Source organism: Trachypithecus francoisi, unplaced genomic scaffold, assembly GCF_009764315.1.
Source record: "Trachypithecus francoisi isolate TF-2019V2 unplaced genomic scaffold, Tfra_2.0 Contig00599, whole genome shotgun sequence".
Classification (NCBI taxonomy): Eukaryota; Metazoa; Chordata; class Mammalia; order Primates; family Cercopithecidae; genus Trachypithecus; species Trachypithecus francoisi.
In genome coordinates this window covers 4,405-17,925 of record NW_022680757.1, presented here as the reverse complement: position 1 = coordinate 17,925, position 13,521 = coordinate 4,405, and the positions used below count along the sequence as shown (strand labels likewise).

At 55.0% G+C, this 13,521-nt stretch overlaps 1 long non-coding RNA gene across 4 annotated transcripts; it reads left to right on the top strand.

Moving 5' to 3' along the window:
* The first annotated feature begins 4,323 nt into the window (after positions 1-4,323).
* LOC117086879 lies at positions 4,324-13,243 on the top strand. 4 transcript variants are annotated; one of them, XR_004438608.1, is made up of 6 exons: positions 4,324-4,444; positions 5,641-5,788; positions 7,942-8,060; positions 10,095-10,291; positions 11,240-11,965; positions 12,004-12,095. It is a non-coding gene; the product is annotated as an uncharacterized LOC117086879 (long non-coding RNA). The 4 variants fall into 4 exon arrangements; XR_004438609.1 differs by lacking the exons at positions 11,240-11,965; positions 12,004-12,095 and adding an exon at positions 13,091-13,243; XR_004438607.1 differs by lacking the exons at positions 11,240-11,965; positions 12,004-12,095 and adding an exon at positions 12,944-13,074.
* Positions 13,244-13,521: the final 278 nt, after the last annotated feature.

Here is a 13,521-nt window from a genome sequence, read left to right as displayed (position 1 = left end):
GCTCATTGAAATTTATGCCTCCACAAAATAGGTTGTGATTAACTTCCACATTTGTTGAAAGCCACCAAAGTTGGGAAGGCTCCGTGTCTGAAATTCACATGTGGCTCAAATAAGAATCATCCCTGGGGATACCCCAAAGTTTAAATATGGTATCCCCTGTGATATTATCAGGAATGATTGTACATAAAACAGGTTGTCTTCCTTTAACTCTGAAATCATATTATCTTGCCTAAATTCTCCATAACGCATTGCTCTGCAGTATCCTATAGTGGACGTAGGTTTCCTGATCAATGAACACTAAAATTAAATGTGTGCAATTCCCCTATGTTCTTACCAAAATGGAAATCCTCAAATTCCACAGTTAGACTAACATGACAGAATGTCAGATTTTTGGAATACGTAAGTTTTCTGTAAGATTATTAGGTATTGATTCCATTTTTAATAGATATAAATATATTTAGATGACCTATTTCTCCCGTGTTTTAGTCTTAATAGATTGTGTCTTTTAATTCATCCAGTTGGTCTAAGTTACCAAGTTTGTGGGTTATGGAGATTGTAATATTCTTTATTATTTCATCATCCATGGGCTCTCTAATAGAAAGATCTCTTTTAATTCTTATGTTATTAGGTTGGTGCCAAAGTAATTGTGGTTTTGGACCATGAGTTTTAAATTTTTATAACTAGGCTGCAACACATCTTTATTCATCAAAATAGAACCCATTACAATGGGCGGGGCGCAGTGGCTCACGCCCATAATCCCAGCACTTTGGGAGGCTGAAGCAGGCGGATCAGGAGGTCAGGAGTTTGAGACCAGCCTGACCAAGATGGTGAAATCCCGTCTCTACTAAAAAGACAAAAAGTAGCCGGGCGTGGTGGCATGTGCCTGTAATCCCAGCTACTCGAGAGGCTGAGGCAGAGAATCTCTTGAACCCAGGAGGCAGAGGTTGCATAAAAATGAAGGTCCTCTCTTGTCTGCCACAAATTGCCTGTGTGATTTTTGGCAAATATTTAGTCTTCGGGCCCAATTCTGCTTCCTTATAAGGCTCCTTCCAGCTCTGAAATTTTGTAACTCTGGTTTCTACTCAGAGCTTCACTTTCCAACTGCCCACACTGGGCTGTTCTAAAACGTTTGTTTTGCCTCCTGATTTTACTTTCCATGCCTTTTTTGTTCTCCTCCACTTCTCATTACTATCCCATAGTCTTTTGGATTTAAGTTCTTCTAGAAAAGTTCCTCCTTTCTCAGCAATTATTTTTCAGCTTCCGTTGTCTCTGAAAAAAATATTACAAATGGTCGATTTTATCTTGGAAAGAAGATCCAGAATGTGTTGGCTTCCTGTTTTGTTGGTGAAATGTCTAGAGCTTGGAGATTGGACTTGGGTCAGGATTCCCCACTAAACCTTCCATGAGATAGCTTCAGAGCTGCTGGGCGGGCCGCTATTTCTCTCTCTCTCTGCTGTTTTATAAACTCAATTAATTTTAAATATACAGGATAGCCAGATGTGGTGGCTCCAGCCTGTAATCCCAGCACTTCGGGAGGCCACGGTGGGTGGATCACGAGCTCAGGGGACTGAGAATAGCCTGACCAACAAGGTAAAACTCTGTCTCTACTAAAAATACAAAATTTAGCGGGATGTGGTGGTGCGCAACTATAGTCCCAGCCACTCAGGAGGCTGAGGCAGGACAATCGATGGGACCTGGAGGCAGAGGTTGCAGTGAGTTGAGATCCCGCAAGTGCTCTCCAGCCTGGGTGACAGAGCTTGACTCTGTCTCTCTCTCTCTCTTCTCTCTTTTTCTATCTCTATATATAAAAGAAAATATAAATATATATATTCAGGATAAGGGCATATCTAATTCATCTGCTTTTATGGCCCAGTATGAACGTTTACATGGAAGCCGGAAATGAAACTTCCCGTTTTTCATCAGCTTGTAGTCCCAAGCTGATGGTGACCCCAGCAGCCAACACGCCACACCACCCGGGGGCTGGGGGCCCCCGATCGCCGGGTGGTGAGGCACGACTCCCGATCCGGGCCCAGAGCACCTGCCACGCCACGCCCCTCGGCGACTGGGGGACGCCACGCCATGCCCATTAGGCCGGGGGGCGAGGCGTGGCGGCTGCTAGGGGACCGGATGGGGGGGCGTGGGTCCCACACCCACCGGCGATTGGGGGCCCCCAACCGCCGGGGGGCGTGGCGTGACGGCTGCTGGGGGCCCGGGATCGCTGGGGGTGGGTCTCCCACCCCCCGGCGATCGGGGGCACCCGGCCCCCGGGGGCGTGGCACGGCAGCTGCTGGGGGCCAGGATCGCCGGGGGCTGGGTCCCACCCCTGGCCATCGGGGTCCCCCAGGAGCCGCCGGGGGGCGTGGCGCGGCGGCTGCTGGGTGCCCGGATCGGGGGGCGTGGGTCCCCAACACCTCGGCTACTGGGGGCCGCCCGCCGCCGGGGGGCGGGGCGTGGAGGCGGCTGGGGGCCCCGGATCGCGGGTGGGGTGGATCTCCCAGCCCCCGGATGGGAGGCTGCCAGCCGCCGGGGGGCGGGGCGTGGCGGCGGCTGGGGGCTCCGGGTACGTGTACACTGCCTGTGGTATTAGGAGTAATAATATGGTTATTACACATCAATGATCCATTTTAATAATTATCAATGGTACTAATAATAGGATACCATTGTTAATTTTGGAGAATTAATTACTGATTATGCACGCTTAGTATTAATTATTATATTAATGTCATTGAACAATATGTTATTCCTAATACTAATCATTTTCTTTTTTTTTTTTTTTTTTTTTTTTTTTGAGGCGGAGTCTCGCTCTGTCGCCCGGACTGGAGTGCAGTGGCCAGATCTCAGCTCACTGCAAGCACCGCCTCCTGGGTTCCGCCATTCTCCTGCCTCAGCCTCCCAAGTAGCTGGGACTACAGGCGCGCATCGCCCGGCTAGTTTTTGTATTTTTAGTAGAGACGGGGTTTCACCGTATTAGCCAGGATGGTCTCGATCTCCTGACCTCGTGATCCGCCCGTCGGCCTCCCAAAGTGCTGGGATTACAGGCTGAGCCACCGCGCCCGGCCATACTAATCATTTTCTTACCAGCATCACTTTGTATTGATTTAAGACATTAATGGCGGATATCATTATTTGATTATTAATGGTGATATTAATTAATTACCATTCCAAATCGTTAACATTTTAATCCACTATCAATTTTTATCAATTACTCCCAATATGACAGGGGGTGAACATCCACTCTGTGATATTCTTCTTCATATTCCAAGGCTGAGAGGTTGATATGACTCCCAGCATCGCAGACACTGTACACCCCCGTGTGATACTCTTCCTGATATCCGGAGGGGGAGAAGATGGTATTAATCCCCATATCGCAGGAGGTGAACGCCCACTCTGTGATATCTTCCTAGTATGCAGGGGGAGGAGGGAAAATATTATTCCAATATTGCAGAAGATGTACACGCTTCCCCCGTGATATTGTCCTTAATATTCCAAGGCACAGAAGACGATGTTACTCCCAATATCGCAGAAAGTGTACACCCCCCAGTGATGTTGTTCCCATGATCCAGGAGGGAAGAGGATGATATGACTGTCAACCCCTGCACCCTGCAATGCTCTCACCCTGCAACACCGACACCCAGCTCAACCTGACATAGGACCAGAGGTGCTGGCTGGGGGTGTTCATTGCTTCTCTTTTCTCTCTTGCCAGACTCAGTAGAGGAAGCTGAGACCGCTTCTGGCTTTGGGAGAGGCCAGTGAACCTGGGTTTGGAGCCTGGTTGCATGAGAGAAACATGTGTGGGAACGCCAGGGCCTGGCTTTGAACCCCTATCCCTCAACATGATGCCGAGTGTGGCAGACATGACACTTGGCTTTGCTCTCTCAGAGTTCCATCTGCGACAGGGGCTACTTGTGCCCCTGGCCTCATCAACTCAGGCTGAAGGCGGCCCTGGTCCTGGGCAGAGGGGCTTTGTGAAGCAGAAATAGATGGCCTGGTACAGGGGCCGAGCCTGGCTAGGACCTTGGCCCTGGGAGTTGTAAAGAAGGCCGGCCTCTACCATGAGCATCTGCACCAAGCTGTGTCCATGTCACAGTGTGCTCGGTGTCTGCCCTGGCACAGGTGCATGGCCTGTCTGCGCTCAGGCTCCCCGCCTATGGGGCCAGCTTCACAGAGGTGTGAAAGAGACAAGCACAGCGCAGGGGCCTCCGAGCCCAGCCAGCCTCGCTTCGATGCTGGGAGGCTGACATCTTCATTTTGTCTTCTGCCCAGGCCAGCTGTGGACCGTCCAGTGGCTGTGCTACTTCTACAGCATCATCATGCCCAGCGAGGCCCAGTGTGTCCTCTACTACGAGCTCCAGCTCTCCCTGGCCTGCAAGGTGACCGACAAAGTGCTGGGGGGCCAGTTCCTGGAGACCATCAGTCAGCTCTACCTGTCCCTGGGCACCGAGCGGTGAGAGCTGGCTTTGCAGTGGTGGGAGTGGGGAGCAGGAAAAGGGGGCTGGGGGGTGCAAGGCACGGAGGAGGGCACAGGGAAGCTGGCCCAGGGTCCCATCAGCCCCTTCCCTTTGGATCATTTGGTTCCTTGGCATCAGATGCTTTGAGCTGGTGGGCCTGGGGTCGTCCCAGGGCTGCTGCTGGCCCGTGAGTCCCAGCTTGAGCCTCTCTTTTTGGGTCAAAGGTCATCTCAACCCTAGCAGAGGCAGTACGTGCACTCTGGGCTGTTCTTCCTACTATGGTGGCTTTTGTCATCTGACCTCTGCCTGCCCCGAGTCTTCACTCCTGGCCTTCATCTGTCCCCTTAAATGTGACCACAGCAGCCACCTGTGGCTTCTCTCCTACAGAAGACAGAGCTAGTTGTGTCATCTGCTTCCTGGGGCACAGGGTTTCAAGGTCTCACGTCCCATAGGTGGCCCACTCGGCTTCCCCCAAGCATTCTGACCTGGTGGGGTAACCATGGCCCTGGCACCCCACGCACAGCTGCCAGTGACATTGCTGCAGTCATACCCCCTCGAGTGTCAGACTTACCGAGAGAGCAGGGAAGGAGCCAGATTCCATGGGGACCTGGGAGACTGGCTCCAGTCTTGGCCTCAGGTTCACAGAAGGAAAATGGGCCAGTGTGCTGGAGCCATGTTTCTCAAAGTGTAGTCCCTGGACCAGCAGAGCAGCATCTATGTCACCTAGAAGCCTGTGGCAAGTGGGAGTTCTAGGTCCTGCCCCAGGTCTGTGGAGCCGAAAGCTCTGGGGGCAGGGCCAGCAAGCTATACAGACAGGCCTCCGAGTGACTGTCATGCCTGCACACCTTGGGAACCATCGACCTAGATAGCCTCTGAACACTAACGGCTCCTGGTGCGTCTGGAGAAGACACAGGCCATGTCTGGGAGGCAGGGGAGATGGACTAGCACACTCCTCCTGCCACAGGGCAGCATGATACTCAATTCCCTCAGAAGGATGTCCTTCATCTTTTCCATGCCGTGTGTGTTCACCCTGGCCCTCCCAGCAGCCTGGGAAGGGCAGAACACTGCACACACAAGAGGGCCGTTCCCAGTTCCCACATGCCAGATTCATCTGTCACCAGACCCACGGGAGGAGGCAGACTGGTTCCAGGAGGATGAGAGCCCTTGTTCTGACACCTGTGTCTGATTCCAGGACCTACAGATCCACTCTGGACTACATCAAACAATGTCTGGGGATTCTCATTGACCTCCAGAAGAAAGAGATGGCGCATGCCTGGCTGCAAGCAGGGAAGATCTACTACATCCTGCGGTAGAGCGAGCTGGTGGACCTGTACATCCAGGTGAGTGGCAAGGGAGGCAGGAGGGCCTCTGTGCTGTTCACTCTCTGTCCATCCATCCATCCATTCATCCTTCCAACATTTATTTACCTGTTCATCTTTCATCATCATCCATCATCCATCCATCTGTCCATTCATCCATCCATCGTTCATCCATTCCTTTATCATCATATTCACCCGTCTATCCATCCATTCACCTGTCCATCCACCCATCCATTCATCCTTCCATCATCTGTTACCTGTTCATCCTTCCATTCATCCATCCATCCATTCTTCCATCATCTTCACATACACCTGTGGGTCCTTCCATCCATCCATCTTTCCATTATCCATCCATTCAACTGTTCGTCTTTCCACCCACCATCCATCCATCCCTCCGTCCATCCATCCATCCTTTTATCTTCCATCCATTCACCTGTCCAACCTTCCATTCACCTGTTCGTCCATCCATCCATCTTTCCATCATCTATCCAACTTTATCCTCCTATCCATCCATCATCCATCTATCCTTCATCTGTTCGTCTCTTCATCCATCCATTCACCTGTTTGTCCATCCATCCATCCATCCTCCCAACCTTCTTTCCATTTTCCATCCATTCAGCTGTTCATCCTTCTATCCATCCAACCATCTTCCATCCATTCATCATCCATCCTTTTATGATCCATCCATTCAACCATCCATCCATTCACCTGTTCATCCATCCTTCCATCCATCCTTCCATCATCCATCCATTCAACTGTTCATTCTTCCATCCATCCATCATCCACCCATCCTTCCATCATTCATCCACTCGCCTGCTCATCCTTCCATTCATCCATCATCCATCCATCCATCCACCTGTTCATCTTTCCATTCATCCATCCATCCGTCCATTCATCATTCATCCATTCTTTTATCATCCATCCATTCAGCCACCATCCATCCACCTGTTCGTCTGTCCATCCATTCATCCAACCATTCTTCCATCATCTATCCATTCACCTGTTCATCCTTCCATCCATTCATCATCCATCCACCTATCTATTCATACATCCATCCAACATCCATCCATCCACTCACCTATTCTTCCATCCATGCATCATTCGTCCATCCACCCACCAATCTATTAAGCCATCCCTCCGTTCATCTGTCTGTCCATTTGTTTATCCATACATTCATGTATCCACCATCTATCCATCCATATGTACATACATCATCTACCCTCCACCCATCCATACATTATCTACTCCCATACATACAGACACACACACATCATCCAACCATGCACCCACCCATCCATACACATCCATCCACCCATCCGTCCATCCATCCATCCAAGCATTCATCTATCCACACACCCATCCATCCATGTGTCTATACATCTGCTCATCCATTCATCCATCCATCTACTCATTCCTAAGCCACTACTGAGCACCTGTTGTGTGCCTTTTCCCTCCCTCCAACTGGTTCCCTCACATCCTCCCCTAGTGGCCAGCATCTTCTTCCTGAGGGCAGAGGTGTGGCCCCTCACAGTGCCTAGCACCTGCTGGTATACAGCACATGCTCAAAGAATGGGACCACTCAGTTACCACACAGGAGAACTTGCCCCAAGCGACACGTGGTACATCTCCTTACAAAATGAACCTATCATAGCGGCTGTTTTCAGAGGCTTTCCCAAACAGTGTGATCTGGAACAAATTGTGAAGCCCACGACCCTGGTGAAGTTTTCATTATTGAGCACCTGCTGTATACCTCCTTGAGCTGAGGAGAAGGATCAAGAGCTCATTGCCAAGAGGGGACCAGGCCCACCCACAAACACTGTTGATGGGTGGCCCTGAGCTGTGGCAGGGATGTGGCAACGGAGAAAGGAACCAGGGGATGGGTTCCCAGCAATCTGGGGACCACGGAGACTGTTTGAGTGCAGGGGGGGTGGGCTAGGGCTAGCCCTGGTGGTAGGATTCACAGGTGCCAGGCTCCTGGGCTGCAGCTGCTCAGTCACCTCCTGGCACTCGGGTGCATCAGTTCATTGTCCTCATGCCAATGGTGGGGCAGCCCTAATGCACAGGTCTGAAAAATGCTCAGGTGTACCTGCAGTGTGTGAGAGGAAGGAGGCTGGCGAAGGTGGGTGTGGCCACCTCACCAGGTGTGGGTCTTGAGGGATTCTGCCTCCTTTCAGGTGGCACAGAATGTGGTCCTGTACACAGGCGACTCCAACCTGGGGTGGAGCTGTTTGAGGCAGCTGGAGACATCTTCAATGGGGCCTGGGAGCGGGAGAAATCCGTGTCCTTCTACCAGGTGAGCTGGCCTGTGGGCTGATGTGGTTGGGCCTCGGGGGGGGGGCACCTGGAGGGCTGAGGCACAGGTGTGGCAGGGCAGAGGCCTCCCACCTGGAGGCAGGGCCACCCATGCACATGCTTAGTTTCCCAGTGGTCTCACCAGGAATGATATTGACAGTGCCCGTGCCCGGGACAAACACTTGGGACCTGGACATGACTATGGCCCTACCCTTGCCTAGTGATCTCACGGGGAATGATATTGACCGTGCCCCTGCCCGGGACAAATGCTCGGATCTGGACATGACAGTGGCTCTACCCTTTGCACCTGATGATCTCAAGCAACCATGAGCGGGAAGTCCTGTCCCCATCTTCCAGATGAGGAAGCTGAGGCTCAGAGAGGCACAGTGACATGTCAAAGGACACACAGCATGTCAGTGGGAGACCCAGGGCCAGAGCCCAGACCTGCATGCACCCCGAAACGGGGACGGCTTCTCCCTTCCTCTGAGCTCACGGTGTGGCTCAGTTCTGGGCACAAATAAATGTGGTGTTTTTAGAGCAGAGAAGAGTGCTGGCTCCCCCAGTCAGACCCCCGGTGCCCTGGTGGGAGAGGCTGGTCTGAGGCTGCCAGGTGTAGCTGGATGGGCCTCAGATGACTCTTCAGCCCCCAACTTGGGTGTCTGAACCGTGCGTTATCCCAGAGCACAGAGCTCTGTGGAGGTGCAGGGGTAACTGGGGCGTGGGAAGCTCCAAGCACATGTTTGAGCTCTGAGGAGGGCTCTGGGCAAGGTGGGTGCTGCGGGAAGCCTGACCCCACCTGCCTGTGTGGTAGGACCGAGTCCTGCCCCTGGCAGTGACTACGGGCAACTGCAAGGTGAGCCGCAGCTGTGCAAGAAGCCAGTTGCACTGCTGGAAACGCTGGAGGAGACCCAGGAGGGCTTGGAATTTGCCCACATGGCCCTAGCTGTCAGCATCACTCTGGTTAAGTCCCCTGAGCGCCCGCCCTGCCAGGACCCACACTTTGCCAGAGCCGAGCCTCCATGTCTGCAGGGCAGGAGCTGAAACAGCTGCTGGATTTTCCCGGTCTCCTGTCCAGGCAGGCAGATCTACCTAGCTGGCTTCCCTGTCTGGCCGTGGGGCACAGCCCGAGGTCTCTCACGTAGCGCAGAGCTCCCTGCCTGGCTGAGCTCTGCTTCCTCTGTCTCTTCCCGCTGCTGATCACAAGGGCCGCCCAGTGTGCCCTCTGCCTTCCAGACATGCCAGGCATCTCGGTCCCTGTATGTGCCAGGCTGAGTGGCACATTCCCTTTGTCTTGTGCCCTTTCCACCCTCATCAACCACACAACTCTCTGGCTGATGAAATCCCAGTTCCCCTTCCAGCAGCCTGCCCCTTAAGGCCGGGCATCCCCTGGTGCTGTGCCAGGTCGTCTGTCCTCCTCCAGAGACAGGGAACCCTGGGCAGGCCGCGTGTCCCAGCGTCTTGTGCCCTGGGGCCCAGTACAGAGTAGGTGTGCAGCTGTGTGGGAATGCATTGAATGCAGGCTCCACGGCACTCGCCCTGCAAAGGGGAGGACATCGGAGACAGCCTAGCTGGGTTTGCGCAACTGTGGGGGGACCTGGAGCTCAGGCACGCAGTGACTCCCCAAGATAAGGGGCTCTGATCGTGACACACCCAGGAGGAGTCGGATGTCACGTCTGTGGGTTGCATGGAGCCGGGGTGCCCGGGAGCACCTGGACTGCATGGCTTTTGGGCTCCCCTGGTTAAAACCAGTGAGCAAAGGCAGGTGGCTATGTGTAGGAACAGAGCTGGGCCATCCGAGCCCGACTTTGCCAAAGCCTCACAGTAGACAGGGGCAGGCCTTATTTGTTCTGCTTTACAGATGGGAAAGTGAGTCTGGGAACCCGGAAGGGACTGGCCAGAGCTGCCCAGATGACCGCAGGTGCATGGAGGCAAGCCAGGTGCTGCCTGGGCTCTGCATACCTGCTCCTGAGGGGCCTGTGCCTGACTGCCCCAGGGAGCCACGTCCTCACACCTGCCCCTTTGGCCTACACCCCAGGGGACCTGCTGAACGAGCTCGTGACCTACTACTGGCTGGCCGCCCTGCACCACCTGCTGGGCCATGGCAAGCTGGCGGAGCACTTCTACCTCAAGGCCCTGTAGCTCTGCAACTCGCCGCTGGAGTTCGACGAGGAGACCCTCTACTCCGTGAAGGTGTACCTGGTGCTCGGTGACATCATCGTCTACGACCTGAAGGTTGGCTGAAGATTGGTGGGGAGGGACAGGGCTGAAGGTGGGTGGGGAGGGTCAGGGCTCGGGGTGTTCCCAGCCCCCTTGGAGTGGGATCTCCACAGACCCCAGGGGTCTGGGTTCCAGCCTTCCTTAGGAATGGCCCAGTGGCTTCCCTGGAGCTCTGCACCCAGCTAGAGGAGCCGGCAAGGTTCGCAGATACAACCCAGCTCCCAAGCTGGCCAGACCCCACCCTCAAGAACTCAGTCTCAACCAGGGAGGCTGACACATGAGCGGGCAATGGTGGCCTCTGGGTAAAGAAGGGGGATTGTAGTCAGGGGGACCCTCCTGGAGGAGGTGACACCAAACTGAGTCTTGACAGTCAAGTGTCAAGTTGCATTTAACAAAGAAAACAGGGTCGGGAGAAGGACATTTTGGAGGACGGCATCATCCTCACATTGAATCCATGTTGCAAGATCCAACCCAAATCCCAGTGCCACCTCTAGGAAGCCTGCCCAGGGTGCCAGTCTGCACTGAGCAACTCCTTCCTGGAGTCCCGAGACACCTTGAATCTTCATATCACCCAGGAAGGGTGGGGTGGGACCGGTGTCTTACCATCGGGTTCACAGACAGGGGAACCCCAGCTCACGGCAGGTGCAGTGGGGCGGGGCTGCAGCCAGCCAGGCTGAGACCTTGCTGGGTCAGGTCTGTCTCGAGGGGAGGTGCTGTACTCCCTCTGCCTCCAGCCCTGCAGGGGTGGAGAGCTGGGACTGGCAGACTCAGACCTGGGGTGTCTCCACCCCTCTGCCCAGCAGGCACCCGCCCCTCCTCCGCATCGCACCGGCACCGTGTCAGTGCTCCTTATGGGCTGAGGGGCCAGGGCGCTCCAGTCCAGGGACCGAGATCTTGGGGGCCTTAGAACAACATGAGGAGCTGGGGCAGCCCTAAGACCCCGCCCCGTATCCCTCACCACAGGCCTGGGGCTGCCCGGGAGGTCCCCGCCCAGTGCTGGCGACACCTGGTGTCAGAAGCGGTCCCTGTGGCCTCCCAAGTCCCATACAGACAGGGAGGTGCCAGGTGTCAGGCCCAGAGGGACGCTGCTCACCGCTCAGGGGCTCGCCTGGGACCAAGGGACGGGCCTCCCAGAAGTGGCCCTTTATCTCTCTTGGTCAAGCCTGCCGCCCACTCCGCCTGCCCAGAAGGAAGGAAACAGCCAAGTAGTACCTGAGAGGCCAAAGTCCATGGTTGGGGTCGAGGGGCAGAGGCCTCCTTCACCTCCTTCTCGTGCACAGCCCTCTGGGCCTCATCGTGATGGTGCTGTCAGCCCAGGCCAGCTTCCCACAGGGAGGCCCCCTCGGAATTCCCAAAGGGCAGCTGTCTTTCCAAGGTCACACCCTCCTCCTTGTATAGGAGGCTCTGGATCCGGGGCCCAGAGGAGTGGGAGAGAAAACGGGGTTGGATGGGGCCTGGAAGGCTGGCGGAGAGGCAGGGGTAAATGGGTATCCTTGCCGATTGCCTCTAAAATGGGGTCCCCTTTAGTCTACACATGAGAGTGAGCCCTGGAATAGGGTGGATTAGGTGTGTCCTGGCTCAGCCTGCCACTCACTAGCTGCTGCACACACTACAGGCACATGGAAATGCACACGCAAATGCACACAGACACAGGCACACGCACATACAGGCGCACACACACAGGCACAGGTGCACACACAACCACATACACAGGTACACATGCACAGGCACACACACAGGCACACAAACACGCACAGGCACACGCAGAGACATATGCTTTGGCTGGCTGCTTCCTGTTTAGTTGGGATGCCCCACCCCTTCAGGAAGCCCCCTCTCCCACCCCTGGCTGAGTCAGGGGCCTCCTGGGTCCCACAGGCTCCTGGGCTTCCCTCTGCCACAGCCCGGACCACCTTTGTGGTCAGTATTCAGTCCCACGTCCCTCAGACTGGGAGCAAGGATATTAGGCTCAGCCATGCACCCAGCACAGAGTCCAGTGTTCGGCTGAGCCGGGGGACATTGGATGAGCAGCGGCGGTGACTCGGGCCCTTCTCACGCCCCTGCTCCGTGTGTGGGGCGGGGCAGTGTGGGAATGGACTGCTGCATCCTGGACTTTGTCCTTTGCCCTGGGAGCCGTCTTGAAGAGGGACAGGCCAGGCCAGGGTCTTAGAGAGGTCCCTTGGGTGTCCCCCATGTGGAGGAGGCGCCTGGGGAGAAGCCGGCGGGGAGATGGGAGGGTCAAGGTGGAGGTCTGGGAGGCAGCATCCCAACCCAGGGATGGTGAGTTTGAGCCAAAGATGCATTGAAAATGGGAGTGGATGTCTGGGGAGTCACACTCTGTCAATATTTCAGGGAACATTGCCAGGAAGGACACCTGTGAGATGGTTTTGTACCTGGCCTGGCCCGTGGAGGGCCTGGAAATGGTCAGCATGGACAGGGGCCAGAGGGGAGCATGGGTCAGTCAACGCTGTGCCCCTGCTGTGGCTTGGAGCCACGGATCCTGCATGGAACTCTCAGAGCAGGCAGGATCTGCCGTGACCTCAGCCCACGGGGAAAGCAGCCACTGCCTGCAGAGGGGGTGGGACTGGGGCAAGAGGCTTGGGGTGAGTGGGGCGTAGGGACAGTCAGGAAGGCTTCCAGAGGTTTCAGGGTTGTTCCCACCTCCTGCAGCTGAGACCACAGCAGTGTCACAGGCTTCGGGGCTCATGGGGTGAGCCAGCATTGGCTGGACATGTGGAATGACCTGGAGATGGGAGCAGCTTCTGGGAAGACAGGCTCCGAGTCCCCCTTTTGCTGAGCATGGCCTGTCCCCTTCAGGTACGGTTTGATGCAGCCAGGTACTATCAGTGGTACTGGCAGCCACCGTGGACCTGGGCAACAAGAAGGGCACAGCTGAAGACCTACACGCGGCTGGCCACCATCTCCCACAACTTCCTCCTGGACTGTGAGAAGTCGCTCTTCTTCTATCAGAAGGCCGGACCTTCACCACAGTGCTCAATGTCTGCAAGGTCAACCTGCTCCTCTGCCACTCTGCGGGTGGGCCCCCGGTTGGCCCCAGCCACCCTCGCTGAGGACAGCATCCGACGGAGTGGGTTTTGTGCAAGAAGGATGGTCTCCTGCCTCTCCTGGTGTCTCCCATGGCTCATTTTCTGGGAAATGGAGGCATGAAAGCAGGATTCAAATAGCAGTAAATGTTTTTTTGCAATAACATACTTAAGTCCCCATGGCATCCTTCCCTGTGTGCTTCC